Below are 6,314 nucleotides of genomic sequence, written 5' to 3'. Positions count from 1 at the left end.
TATGTTTTGTGGGAGGAGCTCCAGGGGCACGAGCTGTAGGAGGCAGCTAGCCTGGGCTCAGAGCTGTGTCCACACTTTCAGTGGTAAGTCGAGCTCGTTCTTAGTGGCTGCTGGACAACACCTCTGCCTCGTTTTCCCTCTGGTTTCTGATATTCATTTCAGGATAGTGAGGCACAGGCAAGGATAGGAGCAACAAAACTATTACAAAATCAGTTGAATAATGAACTCACTCTTCTACAGAGTGAATCAAATCAGTATTGGTAATGGTGGTAATCATCCCTCAACTTTGACCTTTTGTGTAAACTGTAAGTTTCTGAGACAGAACAGCCAAAATTCCCTGAACAAGATTTTATTTACATAAATAAAACAATTCCAGCATTTGTATCAATTGCGACACCACAAAACCAACATCCTTAATTATCTCATCGTGTCCTTTGCCATAGTTTCTGTCTTTATTGCCTCTCTTACATGAATGAAACAAAAATATCTCTACCATCTTCTATGATTCCCCTTGACCCAACTGCTCTTACATTACAGGAACAATACACATTTACATTTATATTTACGGCATTTGGCAGACGCCCTTATCCAGAGCGACTTAGATTTTTATCTCATTTTTATACAAGTGAGCAATTGAGGGTTAAGGGCCTTGCTCAGGGGCACCTCAGTCATGGCCTCAGGTCTGGGGACAAGACCAGTTCCCTAACCACCAGGCCATGACTGCCCCGATTACACCATACATTACATGCGGTGACATGACAGAGCCTTCATCTTTAAAATCTCATCCAAAGTTCTCATCTAAACTTTATCTAAAGTACATCATTTTTGGACATTATCCTTATTGTATGATTTTTAAGGACTCATACTTAAGGGTGTCCGTGTCACAACCCCCCAACCCCCCCCCCGTGGAAAGTCTTTCTGTGGATGTCTATGGATGTAAGCTCAGAAGTACTTCCTGCCTTATTTGACCCAGAGCCCAAACACCATCACCAGATAAGTGTGAAGGACACAAGATTTGCTTCCACATCAGCTGGTCAAAGGTAAAGTGGAAGACACTTTCATTTTCGTGAAGGCTTTCTGAGTTGTCAGTCTCCATCTGTGAAATCTTTTGTCCAAAAGCATGCTTTGTTGCCTAGAAACCAAAAAGAAAATAGATGGAGCATGTTCAGTAAGGTATATACACACTGTAAGGATACATACTTGAACATCATTAATAGTTATGAGGTATGCTTAAATATTTAATATAAAAAAGACAATCCAAACTTTGCAAGGAACTTCACATTTCATTTTCTTGCCTTGACATATTTGAGGTTTTCAGCACTTATGTAAAGTGTGTTGGATCTTGAATTCAAGAGACTGAGCAACAGTACAGATGAGCTTCTATAAAAGGTTTCTCATATATCCTCTCCACAAAGTGCGCAATTTTGGCTGTGACAGCTTTTGTCTTCGCAGTCCTGCTTTCAACAGTGCAGCTGCATTCTCACTGGAAGTTGTTAGGATCCCGAACCTTGGAAAGTAAAGGGGGATTATTTCTGACTCGGGCACAACTTTGTGAGGACACACACATTTGTTCATTTACTAATTGATTTACAGTGAGTCAGTGTGTTAGCTTTGCTAATGATAATACCTTCACATAATGTCCATGAAGTGAGCTACAGTGGTCAGAATTTGTTGTAATCCTGGTGTAGGTCATGGCTGTAGTTGATCCTGAAAATGATCACATCAAGTGTCACACTCACACCAGAGTCACAATCTGCATCAACAGCAATTCTTGACTGCGTCATCTGCCATTATTTTCCTCTTACTAGCACAAAAAGCAGAATAAATATAGTCTGCATAAACTGAATGATTACGATTAGACAGAGGGTAACCTGATTTATAGATTATAGAATTTGTTTTTACTCAGAAACCGTATTAACGGAAAAAATCCCACCAAATATCTCACTTTTTATTTCTCACATTGTTAACGTAACTAAATAAATGTGACTGAAAACAACTGTGTGATGTAAGAGCACCCTTTAAACCATTCAAGCAAGGCAAGCAAAGTGTCATGATTTAATCATCCCAACAAACTGAATTTCAGTTTCAAGGTAATGGGTGCACTTGTCAGGATCACAGGTGCCCGGGGCGCCAGAGACAGCAGATGTTCTAAAACAGGTTACACAGCTCATCTTGACCTACTTCAAGATAGCTGCAAGCCATCCAGGTTCATGTAATAAAGCTCAATTTGTCACTTGGATATGAATTTCAATTACAACGCCAACAATACCGTCGAGATAAACGTTCTTTCAATAGGTTGCTTATGTAAATGGTCTAATGGTAGTGCGGGTGTCTATGGGCAGAATTTCTTTGAAACCAGTAGACAAACAATCTGATTACGTTTGTCTGATGAAGAGGACACGAACGAGGTTTCTGAAGAACACTAAAACATCTCTTAACCTACTGCAGCCGATGTTAGTCGCTGTTACAGCAGCAACCGAAAGAACAATAATCTATATGAAGAACCGCTGAAGTTTGAAATCAAGAATTTTCGAGCTAACGTGGGCTGGTGAATGCAGACCAGTCAAAGTTACTTAAAAGTCTATGATTCATGCGGCTTATGTTGCGTTTTACGTACGTTAGTTTCATGTACCGAACTCTCTTTGTTTAAATATGCAAAATATAACGTGTATCTCTATAAACGTATAACTCTAGTAATTAAATATAATGAAAATAAGACTAAAAACCTTATTATTTCATGATTTATGTAGCCTGCTTCATGGGCATATCTTGAAGACAATCAGAATCCTCATTTAGTTATTTATGCAGTTATTTAGATAACTGCATGCTCGACTCGCCGGAGGTTTGTGCCGCTTCGGTCACTCCAGCGACTTTTAGTGGATTTCGTTACTGATTCGAATCATCTCTGTCCATATAATACATCTCAGACAGTTATTCGAGGTAATATTTTTGTTTTCTTGCAGTTCGTTTAAAACCCTTTTCCCTAAACCAGGGGCGCAGATGGCACTGGGGACGGGGGGGACATGTCCCCTCCAGATTTATATTGACCCCATCCGAAATCTAGCATCTACAAACATAAACGTATATATTGTACAGCTTGGTCCCCCTCACATCAGAATTTCCATCTGCGCCGATGCCCTAAACAAAGGATGTTATCTTATCGCAGACCTGCCCTCGGATGACTGATGATCAAGCCTCATCTCTTAAATGAATCTTTATCAGTTCATGCAGCCTTTTAACCTGACATTGTACACGGTCTTCTTCCAGATCCTCACGAAAGTGGCCGTTACTGTCCTCAATCCCCCAGTGAAGCAAGCGCCTCTGTACCATGAGAGGGAGGCTGTGCCTGGTTTCACCCCAGCAGGGGTTCAGTCCCTCAGTGGCATCTGGCAGCAGGAAGTGGCAGGTCCGCCGGCCGGAAATGGCATGTACTGGCACCTGCCACTTAGCGAATGGCACCTGCCACTGTTTAGTGGCGCCTGCCACACAGGTACAGCGCATGCCGATCAAAACAGGCACATAGCAACACCTCCGATGACTCCAGCAGTCACTCCTAGAAGCGGCTACTCTGCTAAGCTAACTGCCTGCACGTAGCTCCACCATCGGTCTTCGTACTGTTTTCATTGCTTGTTTTGTTGGGAGAACGACTAGCCAAATGTTATGCTACGGTTTCCGAAATACTTGTTTGAATGAACGAAAACATGAATTACAGATGTAATTCAAGTCGTCATATCTATTGAATTAATTGTGATGTGTTATTCATGCTAAAACTAAACACTGTAAAGACCATTAGGCGTGTGTTCTTGTAACTTTTATTAATACTTTTCATTAGTGTGATGCCTCATCAGCGTATGCAATGGCACGTAGCTAAACGCGAGTGGCACCTGCCGCTCACACAACTCATTGTTGGCTCATAGTACATCAATAACAGCACGTAGCTTTTGTATGTAAACAATAGACTATGGTTACTGGCAAGTAAATATATAATGCAGTTTATTGTTGTTTCTTTGTTGTTATTAATACAGTAATACCAACAAAAACAACAACCTCACGATGCAGAAGGGAGGACACCCGTAGCGTGGCGACTATGAAACAATTAAACGTTTATTTAATAGCGCCGTGACTGGCGAGATATTTGATCAGAATAAGGACGTCAAGGCAATTCAACATTTAAACACGAAAGTTGAGGGTTTAAATTGAAGTGTATGCCCCATACGTTTAAATATCTTTTATGTGGGAAACAAATGGCTTGAGAACTCGGAGCTGCGTGGTCCTAGTACTTGATTCGGAACATTTGAAGCAGGAAGGTATGACACACAGGTCCAAATGATACAACATTTGTACCTGGATTGAAGGATTCAAAGATTTATTGTCATATGCACAGTAAGGAGGAAGCTTCCCTGTACAATGAAATTCCTACTTTGCTGTCCGCCCTGGATGTAATAATGTAAATAAATAAGAAATAAAAGGAATAAAAGAATTATGGAAATATATATTTTTTTAAAACCTGGTACTTTTCTCACTTTTTTCTCCTGAAGAGTATATACAAATGCTTTTCATAAACTAAAAAAAATCCGTTACATTTATGGTAAAATAGGCCTAGTGGCAGCTGTGGTTGCCAGAACTTCACCGTAAAAAAATGCTGACAATGTAAAAAACAATACGGTATCTTTTTGACAACCGTTTAGAACTGTTCTTTTTACAGAAAATGACTTTTTACAGTTTACAATAACACGCTGTAAAATTAACAACTTTTTAAATAAACCTATTTACGGTGAATCATTTGAAGAACAACTTTTACTGTAAACAATTACATCCCATCTCTATGATAAACGCATTACAATCATGATTATTGTACAGCATTTTATTGTAAAGTCCAATTTTACAATAAATTGCTGGCAGGCCGCCATCACCCGGGCCGCCCAGTTGTTGTCGCGTTTTAAGACTACAATACACTTTCGTTTAAATTGCCTTTTAGCAACGTAATCACGCATGAATCCGTGATCTCGCAAAACAGACTCAATGCATTAAACATGAGGGCATGTCATTAGCACAGTAACGTTACACAAACACGGTAGGTAGACTCAGACAATGTACAACTACATAAACTAATACAGGGTGACTTAAACTAACAAAACACATAATCAAACACATAATCAACAACAGCATGTCATAACACTTACACATAACGCGTATCAATAACGGAGCCGCTGGGGCTCATGGGAAGTAGCGCCGCCCCCAGTGGGGGGTAAGCTTTCCAGACGCACCTAAAAGCCTTAAACTCTTCAGATTTCAACTTCCATTGTATAATTTGTATTTAACACAGTATCATACCTGAAAATGAGATAATAAATGAGAACACACAAACACGTTGTTTTCTCAGTGCTGTGTTGCTAGTTGAATATGCCATGGCAATCGATTAAAGATAATAAGAGATCACATTAATCCTGTGTGGCAGGCGTCAGTGGCAAGTGCCATTAAAAGCTACGTGCTGTTATTGATGTACTATGAGCCAACAATGAGTTGTGTGAGCGGCAGGTGCCACTGGCGATTGGCACGTACCACTCGCGTTTAGCTACGTGCCATTGCATACGCTGATGAGGCATCACACTAATGAAAAGTATTAATAAAAGTTACAAGAACACACGCCTAATGGTCTTTACAGTGTTTAGTTTTAGCATGAATAACACATCACAATTAATTCAATAGATATGACGACTTGAATTACATCTGTAATTCATGTTTTCATTCATTCAAACAAGTATTTCGGAAACCGTAGCATAACATTTGGCTAGTCATTCTCCCAACAAAACAAGCCATGAAAACAGTGTTACGAAGACCGATGGTGGAGCTACGTGCAGGCAGTTAGCTTAGCAGAGTAGCCGCTTCTAGGAGTGACTGCTGGAGTCATCGGAGGTGTTGCTATGTGCCTGTTTTGATCGGCATGCGCTGTACCTGTGTGGCAGGCGCCACTAAACAGTGGCAGGTGCCATTCGCTAAGTGGCAGGTGCCATTCGCTCAGTGGCAGGTGCCAGTACATGCCATTTCCGGCCGGCGAACCTGCCACTTCCTGCTGCCAGATGCCACTGAAGGACTGAACCTCTCTTTCACCTGCTGCGTCCCATTTCACATATCCTCAAACGTCTATCCCGATTGTCTTAAAATGTTTTAGATTATAGGGCTCTGAACAATGTGTACTGTTTTAAATTTTCACAACAATCACAACACTTTGAAGGGCCTGTTGTGCTTTGAGTTACTGAATTGGAAAAGTAACGCACCTGCAATTCAGCTTTCTCTTTTCCAGGATTCCAGCT

General features: G+C 40.7%; 1 long non-coding RNA gene across 3 annotated transcripts; it reads right to left on the bottom strand.

Annotated features, from left to right (window-relative positions):
- Nucleotides 1–383: 383 nt before the first annotated feature.
- LOC143489546 (uncharacterized) lies at nt 384–3,705 on the bottom strand. 3 transcript variants are annotated; one of them, XR_013124705.1, is made up of 4 exons: nt 3,241–3,705; nt 1,628–1,707; nt 1,296–1,507; nt 384–1,132 (listed from the first exon to the last, which is right to left on the bottom strand). It is a non-coding gene; the product is annotated as an uncharacterized LOC143489546 (long non-coding RNA). The 3 variants fall into 3 exon arrangements; XR_013124706.1 differs by having other exon boundaries at nt 3,246–3,705; XR_013124707.1 differs by having other exon boundaries at nt 3,328–3,705.
- Nucleotides 3,706–6,314: the final 2,609 nt, after the last annotated feature.

This window comes from Brachyhypopomus gauderio, unplaced genomic scaffold (assembly GCF_052324685.1).
Source record: "Brachyhypopomus gauderio isolate BG-103 unplaced genomic scaffold, BGAUD_0.2 sc63, whole genome shotgun sequence".
In the NCBI taxonomy this organism is placed as follows: Eukaryota; Metazoa; Chordata; class Actinopteri; order Gymnotiformes; family Hypopomidae; genus Brachyhypopomus; species Brachyhypopomus gauderio.
This window is presented reverse-complemented; position numbering and strand designations above follow the sequence as displayed.